Genomic DNA, 11,962 nt, shown 5'->3' with positions numbered 1-11,962 from the left:
GGGTCCTGTGGCCACATAGCTGATGAGGGTAAAGCAGGGGGTGTGTTTGAACCCAGACAGACTGACGAATCCTGAAAATACTCATGCCTGCTTCATCAGTCCCTGTTGCAGCCCCAGCAGGAAAAGACAGCGTCCTTGGTCTTCCTCACCCAAAGTTCCTCCCTCATGCTCCTGTACCCTCTGCCATCTGTCTTTGCAACCAGAACATAGGACCATCTTGCACTTGAAACGTGCACACAGTGAACAGGTGAACAGGTATGAGACTGTTGCTTGTTGCAGCAACTGCCCAGCCAGGAGCCCGGGGGTTTCTTTCTGGAGCCTGCCATCTTTAATTCTCAAGTGGCTAATCCAGCATTTATGCTAGATCTGGGCCCTGACCAGAGTGGGCAGTTGACCTGAGGCCATCGAGATCTCTTTCTCAGGAATTCACAGATGGACATAAGCAATTCTGGTTGAGGGCAGACTCCTGCCTGGGGTTGGCCATGTGGACTGAGCATCAGATGGCCACGGTACAAAACTTCAGACTGGGGTCATTCTTCCAATGGACTCAGACCCACACCCCTCCTTCTGAGTCAGCTCACCTCACAGAAGTGCTGTAGGGCCCACCTGCACTGATTTAATAAGCAGAGACTCTGAGTGTGAGATCCAGACCATACCTGGCTTGTCACCCCAGATCGCCTTGTTCCAACTTCAAAAATCAAGATTTAGGAAACCACAATGACCCCTGACACACAAGCAATTCCACCTTGTTGGAGGGTGACAGAGGGAGGACAGATATGCTGGGGGAGGGTTTGGATTGAGTCGGGGAGGGCAGGTAGGAAGAAGTCCAGAAAGAATTATATACCTATATTTATATGTATTTATTTCATCTTTGTTTTCTTGGGAGTAAAGGCCTCACTGGGTCTGTTGGGAGTGGGGTTGGATCAGGAGGCGGCGGTCTGTTCTGGGAGATCTGTGGTCTCCATTTCCTAATACCCCTTTGCATTAGAAAAGGTCTTCCCCTTCAAGATCTCTGTGAGTTGCTGTAGTCGCTTGGCAAAAGAAAGTACTTGGGGAGCTTTAGTGATAGGTGGGGGAGGGGGTGGGGTTGGGGCCAGGGGTTTGGGTCGAGGTCGAGATGCAGGGGGGCTGGGAGGAGGTCGAGGAGGGCATTGGAAGTACCAAGGAGGGCGAGCAGAAGGGCGGGCAGAGGGTTGTCTAGCCGGGATTGCTTGAGAAGTTGGATGGGGAGGGGTGGGTGATTGAGCCATGTGCAAGGCATTAGACCCGATCTTGGAAGCAGTCCAGTTCAGATAGGGCCAGGTGGCCATGTAGACTCCGGGGCGCTTAGTTCGGGCACAGCCTACCCCCCAGCTTGTGACTCCCACGACTACATAGGTGTTGGCCACGTTGTCTCTGCACATGAGAGGCCCGCCGCTGTCCCCCTGCCCAGAAGGACACAGAAGTCACTCTCTGGGCCACTTTTCCCCTGCTCAGGAGGGCCATAGGCTCTGGAAGGACAGTTTGTTCAGTCACATGTCTTCTTGCTGCCATGAACACAAGTGGTGGTGGTAAACTTTGAGTTGGTATCAACAGCTTCAGGTGGATGTGAGAAGGGGATGGATTGTCACGGGTCTCCTTGCAGTGAGGAGGGAAGATAAGTGACCCATGTGTCCACGTATGAGGCTGTATGCATGCATGGGCATGTGTGTACAAGTGGATTGAAAGGTTTTGTATTCTGGTGAGGAGAGGTAAGCATTCTCTTCAAGGGTTGTGTTCGGGTGATATGATCTCTGTGTCACGGTGGGATAAAGCTCTCTGTGTGGTGACTGGTTCTTTGTAGGGGCCCCAGGTATCACCTCCCATCCTCACTGCTACAAGATGGGACCAGGGTGGGCACCTGGGTGGCTCAGTTGGTTAAGCGACTGCCTTCGCCTCAGGTCATGATCCTGGAGTCCCGGGATCGAGTCCCGCATTGGGCTCCCTGCTCAGCGGGGAGTCTGCTCCCTCTGACCCTCTCCCCTCTCATGCTCTCTATCTCATTCTCTCTCTCAAATAAATAAAATCTTTAAGAAAAAAAAAAGATGGGGCCAGGGAAAGGGTCACTGAAGCAAGGCCCTGGAGGGAGAGGAGTTCAGGGATTCACAAAAGAGGTGTTGGCAGGGAAAGGGGCGCCCAAGGGAAGTTACCTGGCAGGTGTCGATCTTGCCTTCAGGGTACCCTGCACACACACATTGAACGAATGCACCCGTTGTACCACTGGGTTACATAATTTGAGGTCGATGAGGTTCACACGGGCCTCCTGCAGTGTAGGTGCGATCCTGTAGGCTACAGCCAGGCAGCTCGGTGGTCATCGATCACAGAAGACACGTTTCGGGAAAGCCCTGCCTCCTCCCTCCACGGAACCCCCATCATCCTGAAATGCTCTACTTCAACCTAAAATCCATGAAAGTCAATGCCCCTGGCCTCTCCTCAGACACATGTGAAGGATGTGGGGTGTTGGAGGCATATGCAGGTGAAGAGGAGGGGCAGTGCATGGAGGATGAACAGATGTGGCTACAGGAATGTGTGTTGATGCCAGATGATTATTCACAGCTACAGCCAGTATGTGTCACCTCATTTACACCCCACAGTGACCCCCTGTGTTAAGCGCTGTGACTCACCTTGCCTCCAATCAAGAGCCTGGAGCACCACTTGCCCAAACATGCTGGTAGGGATATGGTGTGTCTTGGATTTGGACCAAGGTTTTCCTCTCTACACTCAAATCCAGGACACACATTTCATTTCCCCACAGTACGGCTCTAAGTCCCCCTCATTGTCCCCCGTTAAACCCCTCAGCTCAGTTCTGGACAGGATCTGCTGGAGTTGGGCAGATGAGTCCCTCCCCACGTGCCTCCCATCTGTTTTGAAGTTATAAAGAAGGAGGAGTCTTAACTTCATTCTTGAAGGATCATTTCCTGGATGTAGAAATCCTGGTTGACAGCTTTTTAAATATGTCATCCCACTGCCTTCTGACGTTAGGGGTGTCTGATGAGAAAGTGGCTGTTTGTCTTATCAAAGATTTTATCTTTAAGTTTCACCAGTTTGCCTATAATCTGTCTCAGTGTTGACCTCTGGGTTTATCCTGCTTGGAGTTTATTAAGCTTGCTAGGTGTGTGTACTCATGCCTTGCATCAAGTTTGGGAAGTGTTTTGGGTTTTTTTTTATTTTTTTGTTTTTAAAGATTTATTTGAGAGAGCCTATGCAGACGTGTGTGTGTGTGTGCACCGGGAGAGGCACAGCAGACTCCGTGCTGAGCACAGAGGCTGATGTGGGGCTGGATCTCATAACACTGAGATCATGACCTGAGCTGAAATCAAGAGTTGGATTCCCAATCGACTGAGCCATCCAGATACCGCAGGTTTGGGAAGTTTTTAGGCATTATTTTTTCAAATCTCTCTCTTCTCTTTACGATGCATATATCGGTATGCTTTATGTTGTCCCACACGTTCCTTAGGCCCTGTTCATTTTCTTTTTTTCTTTTTTAAGTTTTTCTTTTTTTTTTTAAGATTTTATTTATTTGGTTGACAGAGACACAGCCAAGGAGGGAACACAAGCAGGGGGATTGGGAGAGGGAGAAACAGGCTTCCCACGGAGGAGGGAGCCCGATGCGGGGCTCAATCCCAGGACCCTGGGATCATGACCTGAGCCGAAGGCAGATGCTTAATGACTGAACGACCCAGGTGCCCCGGCCCTGTTCATTTTCATTCTCTTTTTTTTTCCCCTCTCCAACTGGGTAATTTCAATTGCCTTATCTCAAGTTTGTTGATCCTGTCTTCCGCCTGCTTAAGTATGTTGTTGGAAACCTCTAGTGAGGTTTTTTTTTTTTTTAACTTGCTTTTCAGCTCCAGAAGTTTTGTGGGTTCCTTTTCATAATTTCCGTCTTTTTATTAATCTCATTTTGTTCATATATCATTTCCTGATTTCCTTTAATTATTTGTCCATAAATTCCTTTAGCTCTTTGAACACATTTAAGATAATTCCAATGTCTGTATTTCTTCTGGGATTGTTTCTGTCCAATTCTTTGTTTCATGAGAATGGGCCATATCTTCTCATTTCTTTGTTTGCTTTGGCTTTTTTTTTTTAATGAGAATTAGGCATTCTGAGTATCTTAATGTGGTAACTTTAGAAATCAGGTTCTCCCACTCCTCAGGGATTGCTGGTTTGTGCTTGTTTGGGGCTACAGTCATCTGTCTGTAACTTTTCCGAACTGTTTTTGCAAAGTGTATAACCCTTGTTGTGTGTGGTCGCTGATGTTTCTGTTCTGTTATATGTGGTCAGACCACAGTGAACTGACAGAGATTTCCTTAAGTTTCTGGCTCCAAAAATGGAAGGAAAAGCAAAGGTGTTCCTAGCTCTTGAAATCACTGACAGATGCCAGCAAGGCAACCCTAAAGCCTGAGAGAGCTGAGACCTAAATGTGCAAAATATGCAACCCAGACTTTTTGAGGGCAGTCTTTCTACCGCCACCCCTGGCCCTAGCCTGGTTCTGGAGCCCAGGTCACGAGGTCAGCACAGCAGGCCCGAGGGATGGGTGGTGGCAGCTGCTTGCCTGTGTCACTCTTCCACCTGGGACCAGCTCTCCGCTTTCACTTAGTGCTCTTCTGCTTGCTGTGTGTCCAGTCAGGTTCCAGAGTGTGGAAACAGTTGATTCTGATCAATTTTTTCTGGTTTACTGGCTATATCAGTTGGGGGTTGACCTCCAGAACTTCCTACTCCACCATTTGGTTAACGGCCTCAAGGTTCATTTTTTTCCCAAGCATATTCAGTTTCTTGGACACCATTAATTGATGAAACAGTTCTCGACCCCATTGAATCATAGTGATGCCTTTGTTCTAAATGCCATGACCACACGTTGGCTGCATATATTTTAAGGGCTTATTTAGTGTCTGTCTTCATCTGCTACAATGTAAGCTCCGTGAAGATAGGGATCTTCATCTATTTAGTTCAGTGTTATGTCATGGCACCTAGCATAGTGTCTGGCACGTGGTAAGCGCTCAGTAAATTTAACTAGTTTATACTAAAATGACTTGTCTATTCTTCTGAAGAACATTTATGATGTTATTTTTATGATATTAAAAACAATGCCACAGTGAATATTTTTGTGCTTACCATGTTGGGTACACACCTAGGCCTGCGGGGAAATTGCCTAGTTTTAGGGTTAGCTCAAACTTTAAGATACCCGTATTGTTCACCAAAATAGTTATGTTACGTGTGCACTCCTGCCAGGATGGTATAAGAGTTTCTGTTGCTCCATAAAATCCCCAACGTTTGATGTCATGTGACTTTCTGAATTTTGCCAGTCTATATAGGGCTGTGAGTGCTACTTCATTCTGTTTTAATTTGTAATAAAATGATTAAATTGTTACATTAAAACATTGAGCATCTTTTTTTTTTAGATTTTTATTTATTCATGAGAGAAAGAGAGAGAGAGAGAGAGGCAGAAGTAGGCTCCCAAGGAGCAGGGAACCCAATGCGGGACTTGATCCCAGGACCCCAGGACCATGACCTGAGCCAAAGGCAGATGGCTCAACCATCTGAGCCACCCAGGCGCCCCATTGAGCATCTTTTTATATATTTGTTATCCATTCATCTGTTCATATTCTAAGTACACAGGTTGTTTGTGTGTTCTCTTCTCAGAGCCATTTATATTTTCTGTATATTAATTCTTGTCAGTTGTCCGCATTGCATATATCTTCTCCCTGTCTGTGTGGTTTTTGTTTGCTTTTTTTTTCTTAACTTTTCATTTTGAAATAATAGAGATTCACAGGATGTTGCAAATAGAGTACAGAGGGCTTGTGCACCCCTCACGAGCTGCCCCAGTGATAATATCTTAGGTAACTGTAGAACATCAAAATCAGGACATTGGCATTGGCTTAGTGCATGTATAATTCTGTCATTTTATCACATGTGCAGTTTTCTGTAACCATCGTTGGAATCAAGATACAAAACTTTGGTCATGCTACCTGCTTCTAGTCACACCCACCCCACCTCACTTCCCACCACCACTGACCCCTGTAACCACCAATCTGTTCGGCATCTCTATAATCATGTCATCTTGGCAACATTGTATAAATGGAATTATACAAAACTCCACAGAGTAATACCCTTAAGACCCATCCAGGTTGTTGCGCTATCAATACTTTGTTCCTTTTTGTTGCTGAGTAGTAGTCCATGGTGTAGACGGCCACAGTATGGTTTTCTAGACTGTTCCAGTCACCTGTTAAGTGACAGTTCGGTTGATTCTGGGTCTTGGCTATTACAAAGAAACTGCTGCGAACAGGTGTGTAGATTTTTGTATGGACATGAGTTTTCATTTCATGGCTTAGTCATACAGTGAGTTTATGTTTCATTTGTTAAGAAACTCAGATTTTTTTCCAGAATGTCTGTTTTCCCACCAGCAATGTATGAAAGGCATGGTTTTCCTACACCCCTGCCAACGTTTAGTGTTGTTGCTATTTTTTATCCTAGCCGTTGTGACAGGCGTGTAATCATAGCTCATTGTGGTCTCAGTTTCTATTTCCCTGGTGCTTGGTGGCGTGGAACACCTTCTCCTAGGCTTATTTGCCACGTGTACATTCCTCTTTGGTTAAATGTCTCTTCGTGTCTGCACATTTTCTAAATGAGCTTTTTTTTTAACTGTAGAGTATTGGTAATTGTTTACTTTCCCAGGAACTGGTCTTTGTTCGATGTGCTATTTGCAGACATGTTCTTCCCATCTAGAGTTGTCTTCCCACTGTTATAACAGGGTTTCTCATAAAGCAGAAGGTTTTACTTTCCATGAAGTCCAGTTTGCCACTTGTTTCTTTTACGGATCATGCTTTTGGTGTTAACAAAATCATGGACTCTGGTCTTCGCCAAGCCCTGGCTCCAAAGCTTCTTTTTCCTGTTTTCTTCTAAAAGTTTTACATTTTTACATTTTATACTTAAGTCTGTGATTAGTTTTGAACTAACTTTTGTTTAAGTTGTGAGGGTGTAGAGTAAAGGGTTATTTTCTTCCTTAAAGATATTCCATTGGCACCATTTGTTGAAAAGGCTGTCATTCCTCCATTGAATTGCTTTTGCACCTTTGTTAAAAATCAGTTGGCCCTACTTCTGTGAGGCTGTTTCTGGATTCTAAATTCATAAGGTGTGTGAACCGTAATGTCGTCTATATCTTCTCTTTCAAATCTGTGCATGAGTAAAGAACTCGAGTCATGGATTTCCAACCTGGACACAAGGATGGTAAGACTTCCTGCTTTAACATGAGATGCTGTTCCCTGGGAGATAACAGCAGGAATTCGGACCACTACCCCTTCTTTTCCAAGAGCTTTGGGACTAGCCGTTGAGGTGCCCCCCTTGGGCGTTGTTTCTGCTGGCATCTTCCAAAGCTTGGAGCTAAAGGGCCACCAAGAAGGGGACTCCAGCTCCGTCAGTAACCTAAAAGACCAAACAAAACACAGAAACACAGTCAACTGAGTTTTAATGTTTTCCTGAAAACTGTTAACCATTTTGTAGTGTTCTTTTCCACAAGCACTCCGTGAAGTGGAAGAGCAGGAATTACTATCCGTGTGTTTTAGAAAAGAAAACTGAGGCTAAGAGCAGGGTCTCGTAGGCCTACTGACACAAAGCCCATCAGTAGTAAACACAAAACATGAACACATGTCTCCTGACTAGAACGATGCCCTTTTCACATTGGACCCTGGGTAATTCTGACTCAAAATAAATCCTGACCTCAATCTGGAACTTTCTGCCGTAATCTCTCCTTTCCAACGTGGTAACAAGCATGTGTGGCTACTGGGCATCCAGAGTGTGGCTGAAATAACGAGGGACTGAATTTTCAACTTAACTACATGTGACTAGTGGCTACCACAGTGGATGGCACCACTGTAACGTACCCATGAATACAAAGAGATCTACCTTGTAGCAAAAAAAAAAAAAAAAAAAAAAAAAAAAAAAAAAAAGAAGCAGGAAAAGAAAAGCAAAGGAACAAAGATCAAATGCTATCAACAGAAAATAAATATCAAGGGCACCTGTGTGGCTCAGTTGGTTAAGCAACTGCCTTTGGCTCAGGTCATGATCCTGGAGTCCCGGGATTGAGTGCCATATCAGGCTTCCTGCTCAGCAGGGAGTCTGCTTCTCCCTCTGATCCTCTTCCCTCTCGTGCTTTCTATCTCTCATTCTCTCTCTCTAATAAATAAATAAAATCTTTAAAAAAAGAAAAATATCAAGATGGTGGAGTTAGACTCAACCATATTAGTAATTATACTAAATGTAAATAGACTAAATCCTCTAATTTAAAGGCAGACTGTCAGCCTGGATTAAAGAAAAAACCACCAAGACACAGCTATGTCTTGTTTATAAGAGACACTGAAATATAAGGACACAAACATCAAAAGCAAAGGGACTGGAAAAAAGACATATTGTGCCGAAAATAAACTCTAAGACAGGGAGTGTTACCAGGGATAAAGACAGACAATACATAATAATAAGAGAGTCAATTTGACAAAAAGACTTAATACTAAACATGTATATCTAACACAATTTCAAAATTCATTAAGCAAAATTTAACAAAACTAAAAGGAGAAATAGACACAGTTGTAGATTTCAACAAATTTCTCTCCATAATTAACACAGCAAGAAGACAAAAATGATGAGTAAGAATATAAACACTATTTAATCCACTCAACCTGACTGATATTTATGGAAACATCATCCAACCGCTGAATGCACACTCTTTTAAAGTATATTCAGGACTTTAAGAAAAGAGTATAACACGTCTCAATAAATTTCAAGTATACCATCTGTCCCCAAAGAAATGAAATCTGAAATTAATGACAAAAGACTAATAGAAAGTTCTCAAATATTTGGAGATTAAGTACAATTCTAAATAAAGGGAATTGGACAATATCGGAAGTGAATGAAACAAGACAATATGCAGGAAATGGCAGGATGCAAATAGAGCAGTCACGAGGAAAATTTATACTTCTCAAAGCATGTATTTGAAAACTTCTCAGAAAGGTTTATAATCAGTGATTTAAGCTTCTGTTGTGAAAAGTTATAAATTAAAACCAGAGTAGAAGAACGGAAAAGCAGAAATCAATGAAACTGAAAACAGAAGAAAAGAAAATATTAACAAAGCCAAACGTTGGTTCTTTGAAGTCATTTTTAAATATTAAACCCTTACAAGACATGAACGAGAATAAAACAAAGAAGGGTGCCTGGGTGGTTCAGTCGGTTAAGCGTCTGCCTTTGGCTCAGGTCATGATCCCACGGATCCCCCGCATCAGGCTCCCTGCTCTGTGGGGAGGCTGCTTCTCCCTCTCCCTCTCCTGCTCCCCCTGCTTGTGCCCTCTCGCTCTCTGTCAAATAAATAAATAAAATCTTAAAAAAAAAAGAATAAAGCAAAGAAAATGCACATTATCAATATCAGGAATAAAAAGGGAGGCATCACCATAGATCCCCTGGAAAGCCTTTTAGGGGATATCATACCCAACTTTACACTAATAAATGGGACAACTTATATGAAATAGACAAAATACTCAAAACACCCAACCTTCCAAAACTGAAGCAAGAAGTAGTTTAAGAATATGAACACCCATAACAAAGTGGCAGCAAGAGAAATTTAGAAAAAAAATCCCATTTACGGATGTACCAAAAATAATAAAATACTTTAGGGATCAATTTAACCAAGGAAATGAAAGACTTGTACTCTGAAAACTATCAGACCTTGATTAAAACAAACAAACAAACAAACTAAAGATGACACAAGCAAATGGAAATACATACTATGCTCATGGACTGGAATAATTAATACTGTGAAAGTGTCCATAATTCCCAAAGCAGTCAACAGATCTGTACCTCTGAAACAAATAATGCAATATATGTTAAGGAAAAAAAAAAAGAAGAAGATAGCAGGAGGGGAAGAATAAAGGGGAGTAAATCGGAGGGGGAGATGAACCATGAGATATGATGGACTCTCAAAAACAAACTGAGGGTTCTAGAGGGGAGGGGATATCCTGTTGATGGGTATTAAAGAGGGCACGTTCTGCGTGGAGCAGTGGGTGTTATGCACAAACAATGAATCATGGAACACTACATCCAACTAATGATGTATGGTGATTAACATAACAAAAAATTTAAATTAAAAATAATGATGTGTGGTGACTAACATAAGAATAAAAAAATTTAAAGAAGAAGAACAAAGTTGGAGGACTCACACTTCCTGATTTCAAAACCCACTACAAAACTACAGTAATTAAAACCGTGTGATTCTAGCATAAAGACAGACATACAGACCAACAAAAGGATTGAAGATCTGGAAATAAACCTCTACAACTACAGCCAATTGGCTTTCAACCTGGGTTCCAAGACTATTCAATAAGGAAAAAATGATTTTTTTCAACAAATGGTGCTGGTAAAAGTGGATATCCCCATACAAAGAAGAAAGTTGGCTCCCTATCTCATATCATACACAAAAATTAACTACAGTGGATCAATGATATGAATATAAGTACTAAAATAAAACTCTTAGAAGAAAACATAAAGGTAAACCTTCACGATCTTGCAGATGGAACAATTTCTTAGATATGATACCAAAAGCATGAACAACAAAAAATATATAAATTTAAGTTCATTAAAAATAAAAATTTTGTGCATCAAAGGACACTATCAAGAAAGCGAAAGGAACAAAATATTTGCAAATCATATATCTGAGGAGTCTAATATCCAGAATATATAAAGAACTCTTAGGACACAACAACAAAAATATAAACAGCCCAATTTAAAGATGGGCAAAGAACTTGAATAGACTTTTTTTTCCAACAAATATGCAAAAAGATACCCAGCATCAGTAGTCATTAGGGAAATGCACACCAAAACTACAATGAAATATCACTTCATACTCATTAGAATGACTACAATAATTTAAAAAAAGAAAATAACAACTCTTGGTAAGGGTGTGGAAAAATTGGAACCCTCGTACATTACCGGTGGGAATGTAAAATGGTTCAGCTACTGTGGAAAACAGTTTGGTGGCTGATTAAACAGTTAAACATAGAATTACCATATGAACCTGAAATTCTACTCTTAGGTATATACTCAAAGAAATGAAAATATTGCACACACAAAAACGTGTAAACACATGCTCATAGCAGCACTATTTGCAAAAGCCAAAAGATGGAAACAGTACAAATGTCCATCAACAGAAAAATGGATACACAAATAGTGGTATATCCATGCAATGGAATAATATTTGGCCTTAAAAAGGAAGAAATTTTTGACACATACTACAACATGGATAAAATCTTGAGGACTTTACGGTAAGTTAAATAAACCAATCCCAAAAAGACAAATACTGTGTGATTCTAACTATATGGGGCCCTTGGTGTAGTCACACCCATGAAGACAGGACGTAAAGTTGGCAGTCAGGGGCTAGGGGGAGAGTCGGAGTCACTGTGTAATAGCGACAGAGTTTCAGAGTCACAGGATGGAAGGGGCTGTAAGGATGAATGGTTTGAACGAATAAAATGTATGTTGTATGTATTTCAGCACAATAAAACAGTCACACACCGTGTGGTTCCACTTACGTGGAATATTCAGAGCACACAAATCCATAAAGACAGCAGACTGGTGGTTCCAGGGGCTGGGAGAGGGTGGAATTGGGAGAAGCTGTTACATGGGTGTGGGATTTTACTGTGGGGCACAGAGAGGTTCTGGAAATACGCAGAGCTGGTGGTTGCACAACACTGGGAATTATACTAAATGCCACTGAATTGTTTGCTCTGAAACGGTTTATTGTATGTGAATTTCACCTCAAAATATTATTTTAAAACAATTAGTTCCAGGGGCTCCTGGGTGCCTCAGTTGGCTGAGCGTCCAACTCTTGGTTTCGGCTTAGGTCACGTTCTTGGGGTTGTGGGATAGAGCCAAGCCCCGTGTGGAGCTCCGTGCCCCAGGGAGGGTC

General features: G+C 42.4%; 1 pseudogene; it reads right to left on the bottom strand.

Moving 5' to 3' along the window:
* Window positions 1–923: 923 nt before the first annotated feature.
* Window positions 924–11,962, bottom strand: part of LOC148161840 (acrosin-like) — a 481,356-nt pseudogene continuing 470,317 nt past the window's right edge.

The sequence above is a fragment of the Eumetopias jubatus genome, unplaced genomic scaffold (assembly GCF_037043125.1).
Source record: "Eumetopias jubatus isolate StellerSeaLion01/CBP00866 unplaced genomic scaffold, mEumJub1_p1.0 scaffold_52, whole genome shotgun sequence".
NCBI classification, from domain to species: Eukaryota; Metazoa; Chordata; class Mammalia; order Carnivora; family Otariidae; genus Eumetopias; species Eumetopias jubatus.
The sequence above is the reverse complement of the archived record's forward strand: the minus strand, read 5'-3'. Positions and strand labels throughout refer to the sequence as shown.